This window comes from Nicotiana tabacum, chromosome 8, assembly GCF_000715075.1.
Source record: "Nicotiana tabacum cultivar K326 chromosome 8, ASM71507v2, whole genome shotgun sequence".
In the NCBI taxonomy this organism is placed as follows: domain Eukaryota; kingdom Viridiplantae; phylum Streptophyta; class Magnoliopsida; order Solanales; family Solanaceae; genus Nicotiana; species Nicotiana tabacum.
Genome location: NC_134087.1, coordinates 160,590,445 through 160,605,308, shown reverse-complemented (window position 1 = coordinate 160,605,308; position 14,864 = coordinate 160,590,445). Strand labels below are relative to the sequence as shown.

Below are 14,864 nucleotides of genomic sequence, written 5' to 3'. Positions count from 1 at the left end.
CAAAAATCTGCTCCAATTAATGCTCCGAAATCTAAAATATTTTGGTTAAGGAAAATCTCTCATATTTTGATTTGGTTTCCTTAATTGTTCCAACTCCTCAAACCTTTTCTTTTAATGTAAGCATTTCCATAATGATTTTCTTTTCGAACAAGAGTTCTTCCAATTAATGTCTTTCTTGTAGCGCTTGAATAAGTTTTCTTGAGGAATCCAACTTGCACATGAATCCTGACTTTTTACATCTGATCAGCATTCTGTAATTCATCTGCTACGAACATAATTCTTGTATTATCCATATAACAAATCTGTGCACCAGTCCAGTAGCATAGCAACTTGTTCATGCAATCTGGTTCTTTCAACATAGTTGATCTTGCTTTTTTAATCATCAAAACCCAATACGTGCTCAGCACAACAATAAGGATCCTCCTATTCGACTACTTCGACCATTTTCGAGCACCCCATATGTTTTTCAGGGCATCCGAAGATTCGATCATTTTTGTATGATTTCTCTTGCACTTGCCTTTCCAATGGGTTTCGAAAATAAAAATCGAAAAGGATTTTCTTCAATTTTTTAATAAAGACGAGTTTTGGTTCCTTTTTTATATTTTCGATTTTCCATTATATAATTTGAAGTAAGAAAGGGTCATTAAACTTATCGAATTAACTTCTCATTGATGTATTCTTTCATCGAGATTTAATCCAAACCGCGATGATATTTTCTTACTTATTCTGAGTCTTTGCTAAATACTTCAACTATTGAAATCAAGAGGTTACAATTGGTCAAATGATATGAAAGGGATTAATTACTAGTCTCTTTTGAAATAGGCCTATTTTTCTCCAAGTTTGACCAGTGAATCGAATGGGAATTCAGTAAGAAAAAAGACAAAAAGACCTCCTGATTCTATTTATAGAAAAAATAGAAATCTTTAAAGAATTTCTAATTAAGGAAGAAATAAGATAAGTAATTAATTTAGAATTTCCCGTCTTTAAAGAAAATCCTAGACAAAAACAAGAGAAACAAGAGAATTTGTATAAGAGTAATATATAGTTAGAAGGTTCTACTAACTAAATAAAATGGAAATAAGTATAATGGAAATAAAATCGTATTCCAGTCGATGAATCTTGCAATGAGATATGCCCTACAATAAACCAATAAACAAAGCAAACTAGACGGTTCGATCAAAATAAATTTTTGTTTTGACTAAATAGTTATGGATGACTTGACAATTCCAATTCGAATCGACCAATCGAATCCGGTATATTTTCCACGTTCATAGGAGTGTGTTTATGTTTCTGCTTTATGAATATGATTTTTTTGGGTATTTCTAATAATATCTATCATTGTTCCTATTTTGGCATTTTTAATTTTCGGAGTGTTAGCCCCGATTAGCAAATGGCAAAAGTATCATACTTCAATTTGAATTTTGAATCGAATAGAAAATTGAAATTCTGTTTTCATAGAACACAACTCGTGTTTCCCCGAATAGAACAGAGAACGGCAATAAAATAATAAAAGAGAAAAAAGACGGATATTATAGATATCTCCACATGTGGTTAAGCTGATTCGGTATACTCTAAAGACACCCTCGGTACAATATTGACGATCTCACAAAGATGAAATTTCAATGAATTGTCATTTACCGATCTCATCTTTTACGGAATCGATCTTCTTTGACTGTACAAGAATATGTGGAGCTCATCATGTCTGGAAGCACAGGAGAACGTTCATTTGCTGATATTATTACCAGTATTTAATATTGGGTCATTCGTAGCATTACTATACCTTCCCTATTCATTGTGGGTTGGTTATTTGTCAGCACCGGTTTAGCTTACGATGTGTTTGGAAGCCCTTGGCCAAACAAGTATTTTACATAGAGCCGACAAGGAATTCCATTAATAACTGGCCGTTTTGATCCTTTGGAATAACTCGATAAATTTAGTAGATCGTTTTAGGAGGCCCTAATGACTATAGATCGAACTTATCAAATTTTTACAGTACGATGGTTGGTTGTTCATGGCCTAGTTGTGCCTACCGTCTTTTTTTGGGGATTAATATCAGCAATGTAGTTCATCCAATAATAAACTTAATCCGAATTATAGAGCTACGATACAATCAAACCCGAACGAACAAAATGTTGAATTGAATCATACTAGTCTCTACTGAGGGTTATTACTTATTTTTGTACTTGCAGTTTTATTTTCCAATTATTTCTTCACTTAATAAAACGAAAGAAAATCAATAAGATTCTCTTAGCTTTCGGCTACTGGACTTTCGCCATCTAGGGTGCAACATTCGGGCTACTTCGCCTAGCAGCACTATTGTAGGGTGGATCTTGAAATATATGAAAGATATCCCTCCAAGCCTCAGATGTGTCAATTGAGCAAATACGCCCATAGTGATTAGGATGGATATCTCGTATCCAAAAACTAGTAATGCCCCTTGTCAGTCCTCCAGGGCCCAAATAACTTAATTTTCTCCCATAAACTGCACGTTTGGATTTTCTTGAACGAATTTGATGATCCAGTGGTACGCCCTCTTAATAGTCACCCGATTGTTGTTCCAATTCAGTGATTAATTTATGTGACCAGCGAGGTATTTTTTTTACTGATTTCACCTTAGTGATATTGATTTTTTGATTTTGTATCTTTTCTATTTCATTTTTGAATTTGAATTTTTGCATCAGAATTGGATTCTGTTTGATTGTATTTGATGAAGAGATTAACGATATTTCTTTATCTTTTGAGTTGTTCTGTCGGATCGGTCGCTCAAGATCTTTGGCCTTTATCCGAACCTGATGAAAAAAATGGGATCACAGATTCCCGAATACATGAATTAATCTCTGGTTCGTTCCGCCATCCCGACCAGTGAATCATTAAGATTCCTTTTTCAATAGAATCTTTTGCATTCACAAGTGGTCTTTCCTCCGTTTATGTTTGTCTCGTTTAAAATGGATTTGGATTTTTGAACAAAAAGTGGATACGGTTGATGAAAAACCATTATCAACAGAAATTGACGAGTTCTTAACTTTAATCAATGAATTTGGTAACGAACCAAAATCGAGTTTAAATTTGAAAGACCTTTCTTATTGATTTTTGTATTGATAGTAATTCTCTTGTTAAGACCTATGAATCGATTAAAACCCCAGATTCATACTAGAACCACGATGATTCAATAAAAATGCCTAACCTAAATCAAAGCAAGGATTCCCTGAATAAGAATCCTCGTATCATCACTTATTCCCTGAATAAATAGAATAACTAAAAATTCAAAGAAAGGTTTTGCTTTTGGTCAAAATATAAATAGGGGTTGAAAGAAAAGAATCTTTCGATTTAGAAATTACATTCCATTTAGGATTAGGAATACGCGTAATCGGACCTGCTTTTTACATATCTCTATTGGGACCCTATTCACCTCTTTGAGTGAATCGAGAAATAGGTTTGATTGTCCATCTTTTTGATATATATCAGGCATTGCATTCTCCGGATAATTCAAATCGAAGCAATTGGATGTCCAACTCGGGCCTATATGACATGACCGATCAATAGATCCACCTTTGTCATATATTCCATACATCACACTAGATAGATATCATATTCATGGAATACGATTCACTTTCAAGATGCCTTGGTGGTGAAATGGTAGACACGCGAGACTCAAAATCTCGTGCTAAATAGCGTGGAGGTTCGAGTCCTCTTCAAGGCATAATATTGAGAATGCTCATTGAATGAGCATTCTCAATAAGAGAGCTCGGATCGAATCGCTATTAATATACCGATTCGATCCGAGCTCTTGGAATTGGAATAAATTCGCAGAGGATCGCAAAATTTTGGTGATCTTTTCTATCTAATGAATGGGGAGTCCGTTTTAAAATCGTCCGCCCTGCACTCACCCCCCCTCCCCCCCGAGTATATGCTTCAACAGGAATCATCCAAGGGAAAATTAGAAACCTCTGGTAAAATTTCCGCCCGTAACCCAACAGATAAAATACATTACATAGTCCAGAGATTGGTGACTTACCCATTTAGTGGTTCAAATGTATATAAAATGGATTTGTTTTCTATTGGCCGAAATGAACGTCACACCTCCTTTTTACCCGAAAGGGAATATAAGAGAGTTTTTTCAATTAAAGTGACATTAATCGAAATAAGATTATTTATTTAATTCAGAGTCGCCACTTGTGTCCCAAGTCACCGGTTTTATTTTAAATCCCAAATCGAGGAAAATTTGACTTCGTTTAAAGTTTGCGAAACCAGAAAAACTAGATAAGAAATTCTGCTAACCCGGGAGAAGGTGTTAGGCATTCCCAGGTTCCGTGGTTTTAGCACGGTCGCTTAGTAATTTATACTTGGCTTAATTAAATAATTTAATTACTCCTTTTAGAACCTATGTGTTTTACCCCTTTTTTACCGCTTTTAATACTTGATTATTCATGAATATGGAATTATCTTGAAACGAGTCACGTGTACGTGTACTCTTTTTGTTTGGCGCGTCATGAATCATGTCACGCGTATGTGTACACAATTTACAATACTTAATTATTTTATGAAAGCTTGGCAAAAGTCACGCAAATGCGTACCTTGATTTATTTTGAAAATCGTAATTGTATCACGCGAACGTGTACACAATCACGATGATAGATTAAAGCTCACCTAAAAATATATCTTACGAATATTCACAAGTTATTTTCCTACACTAATTTGAGATAAGTTATGAGGTCATGGCTATGGAATTTATTGTGGAAGGAATGAATTAAATTATTTATGGAAAAGATGCACTAGCTTATAGCCTTGTTGGCATTTTGGGTTAGCTTTACATAAAAAAAATCCCAAGAATAAAGAACCTTTCTATGTCAAATAACGTGCAACTACCAAGGCAACGACTAATTAAATTTGAAAAGAAATCCATGTATCTTAATCAATCATTTAATGCACAGGTTTCTTTCCAGTTTCTTTTATTTAAAGATACAAGCTATTATTAGCCTTTGCAGAAGAAGAAAGTCAATGAATGAAAAAAGAAAACAACTAACAGCCACAGACCTAGATATCTTGGGAGTACATGCTCAATATGGTGATGGTGGAAATCACAGCCTAATCATTAGAGCGAAATTCTAAATTCATAACGCACGCAAGTGAGAGATTACCTGCTCCGTGGAGAGCTCGGAATTCTCGATTGACATTGTGAAATCTTTTAGACTACGATAGTTAAGATGAATTGACAACTAAACTCAACCAAACGACCACGACCGCACCGGAGAAAACCCGAATAGAACCTCTTGGAGTTGCAAACGGACAGCTCGTCGACTCGAATTGAGCCTGTGGTGGCATTTTCGGGAGTTCGTTTTCACGGATTTTTGGCTTAGCTTTGATGTGTTTATTGGGCTGGGTTGGGCGCGATTCTTACGGCTTTTCAGAGGTAATTTCAGGGCTGTCTTAGGAGGAAGAAGATGGTTTTAATGGTTGATTTTGGAAGGTGAGTCTTGGAGAAAGCAACGGCGCTCGAGGTTGAAGGGAGTCTCAGATTTTTTGTCGCTCTATGTGTATTTTGTTCCTGATCTTAGGGTGTCTAGGTTAGGAATTTTTTAAGGGTTTTGGGTTAATGAAGGGTGAGGGGTGGGCTGCCCAAATTTGGGCCCAAGAACATCCGAAAATAGGCTAATCAAAAGGGCTAAATTTCTTTGAAATCAATTCAAAACTGGACTCAATAAATCTGAATGTATTATATGAAAAATATTAGGTAGTTCCTTCTAAAATTTATCTAAAAATGCAAAATCAACTATTTTTTGGTATTTTCAAATATCATATTAAAATAAAAATAAGATACTATTTTTGTATTTTTTTAATTTTATGAAAGGTATATAAACTAAAAGTAACTAGATAAAATATCAATTAGCTAAATAAAAGAAAATATTTTTTATAATTTTCATTTTTTGTGACAAAATAAAGTCAAAGAGTCAAAACTAGTTGAAATAACTATATTAGACATAAACTAAATATTTAAATGCTAAAATGTGTAAAATCTTGGGGAGGGTCAAAAATTACATGTCTACAGTTGACCCTCTTTGACTGGAAACATGAAGAGTTTTCAGACAAAGAACGACGAGACAGGTTTTTTGATCCGACACTTATTTAGAGAGACCAAAAACTAAATGAAAGGAGAATGCGACTGAGCCCTGGTATCTGAGCTGCCTACATATCCTTGGTTGTAAAGGAATCAGGCCACGTGTAGTTCAGAAGTGAGTAAAGCGAAGGAGTGTGATAAGATGAGAGAGTCGAGTGAGATTCCATCGAGGTTCCGATCCGTGGTCATGTTATTACATCAAAATCAAAACGAAAAAGAACTAAACAATCCTATCAGCTATGAGTTACAAGATTCCTATCTATAAGTCTTTTGAAGCTTGATCTTGAGTCTTGAATGGTTCTTCATGCAGACTTTTGATTTGAACCTTGATGTTTGCTAGCTGCAGGTGCTGGTTCATTCTTCCACGGCTTCTTCGGATCAAGACCAGACATGTAGTGCTCGTGACTTCAGCCATGTCTTGAGCAGTTCACATCTTTCATCTGCTTCTACATTTTGGATTAACTTTTTTTCTTTTTCTTTTTCTTCTGGATTAAAAGTACTTATATTGGTCATCTCGGATTGTTGACTCGCATTCTTGCCGCGAGCTTCTGCTACTTCTAACTTGAATCGAATTCTGAAATGACTTCTCTTGTTCTCCAAGTGGGCGCCTGCTACTAACTTGAAATTTGAAGTAACTCTGAAATGAATTCTCTTGTTCTCCAGGTGGGCACCTGCTACTACAGCAAAATAGACAAAACAAAAGAAACTTTTCTGCCTTAGTTTGCACTAGGAAGAATTGTGAGTTGTTAGTAGACCTATGAATCACCTATGCTATTGATGAAGGATGCAATTGAAGACTCGACTAGGATGTGCGTCTCCTGTGAGTAAAACCAAGAAAATATCGACTAGCAAATGCGTCTGCTGAAAAAATCTGAATGACCCGGACTAGGAAGTGTGTCTCCTAGGGTAAAACTTGAATGAACAAAACTAAGAAGTGCGTCTCCTAAAAAGCACAACCTAAAAGACCCAGACCAGGAAATGCGTCTTCTATGGGTAAAACCTTTAACCTAAAATTAAGAAGTGCATCTCCTAAAGAAATAAAATCCAAAAAAACCAAACTAGGAAGTGCGTCTCTTAGATTTGAGATTAAGCTTGCAAAAAACTATAAACTAAGCTTGACTAAAGTAAAAACTGACCCTATTCTCTAGGCTGGGACCCTGATTTCAAGAAAACTAAAGATTGATAACTTAAGAAAACTAAAAATTGACCCTTTTTTTTAAAATCCAAACTTCCCCTTTTTAAAAAAAAATTATCCTAGGAGAAAATTCATCAGACTAGGTTTTCTATCTTAGGAGAAAGATTCATCAGACTAAGATGTTTATCCTAGGAGAAAGTTTATCAGACTAGGGTTTTTTTTTGTTTGGTATCTTAGGAGATTCATCAGACTAAGATTTCGATCCTAGGAAAAAATTCATCAGACTAGGTCCATTTTTGTTATCTTAGGAGAAAGTTCATCAGACTAGGTCTCTTTTCTTCTTTTTTTTTTTGGTATCTTAGGAGATCAGACTAAGATTTCTATCCTAGGAGAAAGTTCATCAGACTAGGTCTTCTATCTTAGGAGAAAAATTCATCAAACTAAGACGTTTATCCTAGGAGACAGATTCATCAGACTAGGTTTTTCTTTTGATATCTTAGGAGAAAAATTCATTAGACTAAGATTTCTTATTAGGAGAAAAATCTATCAAACTAGGATGTATTACCCTAGGAGGAAAATGTAAAGAGCAATGGCATGATTTTATGCATATTAACAAGACAAATAAAGACATAAATTTGAGAAACTTCCCTTCATCGGCTCTCCTTTTTTCTTTTCTTTTTCCATCTTTTTTCTTCTTCTTTTTGAACCACTTTCTCTTCACTGCTTTGTTCCTATTTCAAACAAAGAAAATTTTATCAGTTTTGAAAGTGGTGGTTGATTTGTGGTCTTGAGTCTTGGGCCGCTTGCCTTTGTGATCATCCATCCTTTGGAAGACCGACTGCATTGGTAGTTGGTTGCACAGCTGGAAGACTCTGTTGTTGCTTTCAAGAGACCATTACTTTCAACCTTGATTATTTTGCTCCCAATGCCATTGATTTTTTATGGCTTAATCAGCCTTATCCCAACTGGAGATCTTTGATTAGGTGACATTTTCTTATATCTCGAATGAATTCCTACTCTTTGAGCAATTTGTTTGCCAAAGAGAATCACATATTATCTTTGCTTGCGCCAAATAGCCTGACAAGAGTTTTTTTGGGGGAGCCTTTACATGAATCCTCAAGGCATGTTGACTGTAACAATTGATTATGCTAGCCAAATTTACTTTATGCAACTGAAAAGCTGGTAGTAGATTTTGAAATTTTTTCTTGCTTGTTTTGACAGGGACAGACTCAGAGTAAAAGACACAATGATGCAAAGAAACAATATTAACAAGAAATGCCCCTGTCGAGAAGGACAGAAGGAAGAGTTTTTTTTAATAACTAGCCTTTATGATCATGACATGCATTTTGGACTTAACGACCGATCTATGAAACTAATCAATCTTTCCTTTTACCATTCCTATGACCCTTGAAGTCGGGCTTGCTTGTGTCAATCCTTTGCACCAGCTTCACGACTCACTTTCGACTAGTAGTGCCCCGAGGGGTTTTCACCAACAAGTCTCTCTCATTTATTTATCTCTTCTTACCATTGCTTACAGTGCTTGTGAGGGTTTACATTAGTAAGACTCTCTTCTTCTTTTTTTCTTTTGCCTTCTTGTATGAGCAACTTGACAGTGTTCTATGTCGCGTGACAACTATTGTTCATTGCATGCGTCTCTTGGCATTCTTGAGGGCATATCGGGAGGTCTTTATTTGGAAAGTTTTTGGATAGTGTTGGAAAGAAAGGACGTCATGAAGGCTCAAAGTAGACTCAAAATAAAGGGGTTGTAGACTTACAACTCTTGGAATCGACTCTTTCAAAAGTAAAATAAAATATTTTCCCCAGTTTCAGATACTAGGGATTTTTTTCTGGTTTTTTTAAAATTCTTATTTGGTTGGACCGAACCGTGTAAGGCTGGCTGCGTATCCTTTTTTTTAAGAAATCAGGTCGAACGTAGTTTAAACATCTGACCTAACTAATTTTTTTCATCTTTCTTTCTATTTTTTCCTTTTTTCTTTCTATTTTTTTCTTTTTTCATTTTTTTTTTCAAAACAATTTGCCCCAGCTTTTGTTTTATGGGGGCATGGACCTTTGACTGCTTTTTTCTTCTTTTCCTTTTTTTACTTGAACTTTCTAAGAGTTGCCCCAGTTTGTACTCTTGGGACATGGACTTTTTTTTTTTTGACTCTTGACTCTAAATTTGATTCCAAAAGAGGGTGGTCAAAGAAAATAAAACAGGCTTAAAAGGGGTAGTGAAGGATATAAGGTGTTTGGATAGCAGAAAAAGGGTCTCCTAGCCTCGAGAATGCTAATCATAGTATCTTTTCGCGATCACAGCATTGACGAACATGTCTGTCTTCTGGGTGTGTCATGGTCACAAGACACTTTCCATCCCTTAATGTCAATATTTCCAACAAACTTCAAATGATTCTTCCTCAAACCCGATCTTCACAATGATTTTGATGGTAAAGATCCTTAACCTCCACGGGTATGACTATTCTAGTTCCACTTAAATTTTATTCGGGCTTAATTCCAAGGTATTTCAATTCTTTTTCATCTTCAAAAGTGTCTTTTTCTCAGTTATCCAATTCAAGCTTAAATCAATTTTCTAAGATCTGGCTAAAAATTCCGCATGCATGTCATGTCACTAGAACTAGCGGCAAAAGAACTAAGCATGGAATGACACAAAAGGACAAACTGTATTTCATTGAGTAAAGGATGGAAGGGTTTGACAATAAGAAAAACAACCTAAAATCCGAACTACAACCTTGAAATAACCCAGACACTGAAAATAGCAACAAAACAAACAGACAAGACTCACACAAATAAAGTAAAGGGATAGAAGAGTTTGACTCAATAAAACAAATAAAATCTGGATCACAACCTGAAATAACCCAAATAACAGAAAAAATATCAAAACAAGCTACCAAGATTCCTTCCTAGTGAGGAGAGAATGACTTTTCAATTGCTAAGCTTGACATTTAGCCACAAATTTGCTCATCAGAATCACCATGGCCTTCTCCAATTTCAGTCGACAAGTTTCCGAGAGGATTCTCATACTCCATATCACCAGGCATCATCCCCACAAAGTGTGCATTGTCATGTGCAGGTAAAGGATTCGGCGTGATATTCTGGGTGTCATTGTCTTGGATCACAATTAGTTTTTCCTGGATCATCCTTTCTATTTCTGTTTTTAAATCCCGATAACTTTAAACATTGTGCCCCTGGGCATTGGAATGATATTCAGACCTTTTAGATGGGTCAAAGCTTCTTGCACGTGGGTCCACGTGATTTGGAGGAATGGGTGCAATCATATCATAATGCTTTAACTTCTCAAATAAGCTTGCATAGGACTCTCCTATTGGTGTAAAATTATCTTTCAACCTGTGTTCCCTTCTATACCCCTGGCTCGGATCTGGGTTATAGGGCACTTGAAAATTTTGTGGAGGCTGGTGGAGATTTTATGATGCTCGTGCTCGCCTTCTTGGGTGATTTGCTAGCTGGACAACATACAGAGGTGGAGCAACAGAGTATTGTGAGTTCTGAGGTGGATAGTAGTGCTCATGAGCATCATCGAAAAACAGACGAGGTTGGTTATACCTTTGAGATGCTCTCCTAGGACCTCCTCTCGACCCTGATGTCATCATGATTTCTTCGTCATTCTCATTCGTGTCACTAAAATTATCAGATTCAAACTAGATAGCTTGAGTTGCAGCTTTGAGAACTGCTTGACTTATAATTCTACCTGTCTTAAGACCACTCTCAACCATTTCCTCCCATTTTAATTGCTTCCGAGAAGGATTTACTATCACGACCCTAACCGGACCTGGTCGTGATAACGTCTATCGTGAAATAAGGCCAGCCGACACAAACCCCCAAACCAACTAAACAGTTATAATAATTCATTCTAAGTCATTAATAAGCTATAAATCTCACAATATAGAGTAGAATAGAATAGTACGGAAACAAATACAGCCCGACATTGGGGTGTCACCAGTCATGAGCATCTAAAACCCTTCTAAGAGTATGATAAGACAACATAGTCTAATACAAGGCTAGTAAAAAGTGAAATAAAGATAGGAAGGAGAAGCACTGGGCTGCGAACGCCGAGCAGCTGCCTAGTCAACTCCGAACAAGCCTGCTGGAAAGCAAAGCACTCGCTAACGTGACCCGAGACCCCTGGATCTACACACAGGGTGCAGGGAGTAATGTGAGTACGCCAACTCAGTAAGTAATAAAAGTAAAGGCAGCTGAGCAATAAGAAAACATGTAAAACACAGCATAATGCTACAACAAAACAGTATAAAACTAGAACAATGCAATAAAATAGTAAAAGTTCGTAAAAACACCTTAGTTCAGTAAAAATCTCTTTAAAACATCTTTCAGTAGTTCAAACGAGTGATGAAAATAGGGAGAAAATGATAGAATCATAAATCAGCCCCTCGGGCAAAATACCAACAGAACCAGCCCCTCGGGCTATCTCACAATCACTCGTATCAGCCCCTTGGGCAATAACATGAAACAACAACAGCCCCTCGGGCAATATCACATCTCACACTGGGTACCCGCGCTCACTAGGGGTGTGCAGACTCCGGAAGGGCTCCTACAGCACAAGCATTATAAAAGCCATCTCGTGGCATAATCAAACTGGCCCTCGACCTCATAACAAGACACCACATGGCATAACAAATCAGGCCCTCAGCCTCATAATCATGAATCAGTAACAACATGCTGCGGCGTGCAGTCCAATCCCATAATATCCTCACAACACAGGTCATCGGCCTCACTCAGTCAAAAATCTCTCAAGCCCCTCGGGCATAGTAAAACATGATGCTCAGCCCAAAATATCATTTAAAATGTCAAAAATGGAGTAAATATGGCTGAGTTATGAAAATAGTAGAATACAGCATGACAGAGTACAAATATGAAGTCAAAACAGTGAGGAAGAGTAGTAAAAATACCTTAAGGGTCCAAAACAGTTGGCATGAGGCCCAAATATGGCATTCAGCCCAAAACATGATAATACTTTTCAAAACACAATGATAGCAAATAGTTTTCAATTAAATACGCGGTTTAACAGTCATACGGGATGGACTAAGTCACAATCCCCAACGGTGCACGACCCCATGCTCGTCATCTAGCGTGTGTGTGTCACCTCAAAGTAGCACAACGATGTGAAATTCGGGGTTTCATACCCTCAGGACAACATCTACAATCAGTACTTACCTCTATCCGATCCAAACTCTAGCCCGCGATGCCTTTGCCTCTCGAATCAGCCTCCGGATTCTCCAAATCTATCCAAAAACAGATTTATACCATTAAAATATGTTAAGGGAATAAAGCCCACTCGAAAATAACCAATTTACATCAAAAATCCCGAAATTGGCCAAACGCGACCCCCGGGCCCACGTCTCGGATTCTGACAAAATCACAAAACTAGAATTCTTACACTCTCACGAGTTCATACATATCAAGAATACCAAAATCTGACCACAAATGGCCCCTAAAATCCCTAGATTTAGGTCTCCAATTTCCAAGCCCTAACTTCCAATTTTTTGTTTTAGATTCCACAAATTTCATGTTTAATTAGGTAGAAATCACATTAGCATCGAGTATTAAGTCCATAAATCTTACCTCCAAGTGTTTCCCCTTGATTCCCTCTTCAATCTCCCTCAAGAAGCTCCAAAATCGCTCAACAAAAGTGGAATTTAGACCCAAAATCGTGGAAGTGGTCTTTTAAACATTCTGCCCAACACTTAAAATCACTTCTTCGCGAAGCGGTCAATGCCTCGCGTTTGCGAAGCACAAACTTCCATTGACCACTTATTCCTTCATCGCGAATGCGACGCCCTGTATGCGAACGCGAAGCTTTGGCTTCTCAACCCATCGCGAACGCGACTACCAGCTCGCGAACGCGAAGCACACTGACCCCAGCCCTTCGCAAATGCGGGACACCCATCGTGAATGCGAAGGCCAAACCTCCTGCCTCTCATCCTAGCCCTTCACGAACGTGAGAGCCCACTCGCGAACGCAAAGGCCAAACGCCTACAATACCAACAACAGATTTTTCTGCAACTTTTTCAACTTGAATTGATCCACTCAACCATCCAAAACTCATACGAGGCCCCCGGGACCTCAACCAAACATGCCAACATATCCCATAACCTCATTCAAACTTGTTCCAACCTACAAAACGCTCAAAACACCAAATTGACATCTGATTCAAGCCTAGGAATTCCAAAACCTTCCAAATTCCGCTTTCGATCAAAAAGTCTATCAAACCTCGTCTAAATGACCTGAAATTTTGCACACACGTCACAAATGACACAACGGACCTACTCCAACTTCCGGAATTCCATTCCGACCCCTATATAAAAATCTCACCTATCAATCGGAAAACGCCAAAAATCCAATTTCGCCAATTCAAGCCTAAATCTACTCTGGACCTCCAAAACCCATTCTGATCACGCTCCTAAGTCCCAAATCACCTCCCAAAGATATCTGAACCATCGGAATTCACATCTGAACCCTTTTTCACATAGGTCAACATCCAGTTGACTTTTCCAACTTAAGCTTACTCAAAAGAGATTAAATGTCTCAAACCTTATCAAAACCTCTCTAAACCCGAGTCAATCAACCCAATAATACATAATACAGCTGAACAAGACAATAAAAAGCAGAAATAGGGGAAATAGAGCGGTAACTCATGAAACGACCGGCCGGATCGTTACATCCTCTCCCTCTTAAACAAATGTTCGTCCTCGGACGAGTCAAGAAATATACTTGAAGCCTCAAATAGGTGAGGATATATACTCCGCATCTCCTGCTCGGTCTCCCAGGTAGCCTCCTCCACGGGCCGACCTCTCCACTGAACTTTCACTAAAGTTATATCTTTGACCTCAACTTTCGAACCTGACGCTCCAAAATAGCTACTGGCTCCATATCATAAGTCAAATCATCATCTAACTGAACTGCGCTGAAATCCAAAACATGAGACGGATCGCCAATATACTTCCGAAGCATAGAAGCATGAAATACCGGATGCACACTCGATAAACTGGGTGGCAAGGCAAGCTCATAAGACACCTCCCCAATCTTTCGAAGCACCTCAAAAGGCCCAATGAATCGAGGACTCAATTTACCCTTTTTCCCAAATCTCATAACACCCTTCTTGGGTGAAACCTTCAATAGAACTTTCTCACCAACCATGTAGGACACATCCCGGACATTCCTGTTAGCATAGCTCTTTTGTCTCAACTGCGTTGTACGAAGCCTTTCCTGAATCACCTTCACTTTGTCTAAAGCATCCTACACCAAGTTTGTACCTAATAGCCTAGCCTCACCCGGCTCAAACCAACTGACCAGAAATCTACACAGCCTCCCATATAAAGCATCATATGGAGCCATCTAAATACTCGACTGGTAATTGCTGTTATAAGCAAACTCTGCGAGCGGTAGAAACTGATCCCATGGCCCTCCAAAATCAATGGCACAAGTGCGCAACATGTCCTCCAATATCTGAATAGTGTGCTCGAACTGCCCGTCCGTCTGAGGGTGAAAAGTTGTGCTCAACTCAACCTGAGTACCCAACTCTCGCTGCACTGACCTCCAAAACTGTGAAGTAAACTGAGTATC

The 14,864-nt window shown here is 37.9% G+C and overlaps 1 non-coding gene across 1 annotated transcript; it reads left to right on the top strand.

The window, feature by feature from the left end:
• The first annotated feature begins 3,619 nt into the window (after window positions 1-3,619).
• Window positions 3,620-3,700, top strand: TRNAL-CAA (transfer RNA leucine (anticodon CAA)). The gene has a single exon. It is a non-coding gene; the product is annotated as a tRNA-Leu (tRNA).
• Window positions 3,701-14,864: the final 11,164 nt, after the last annotated feature.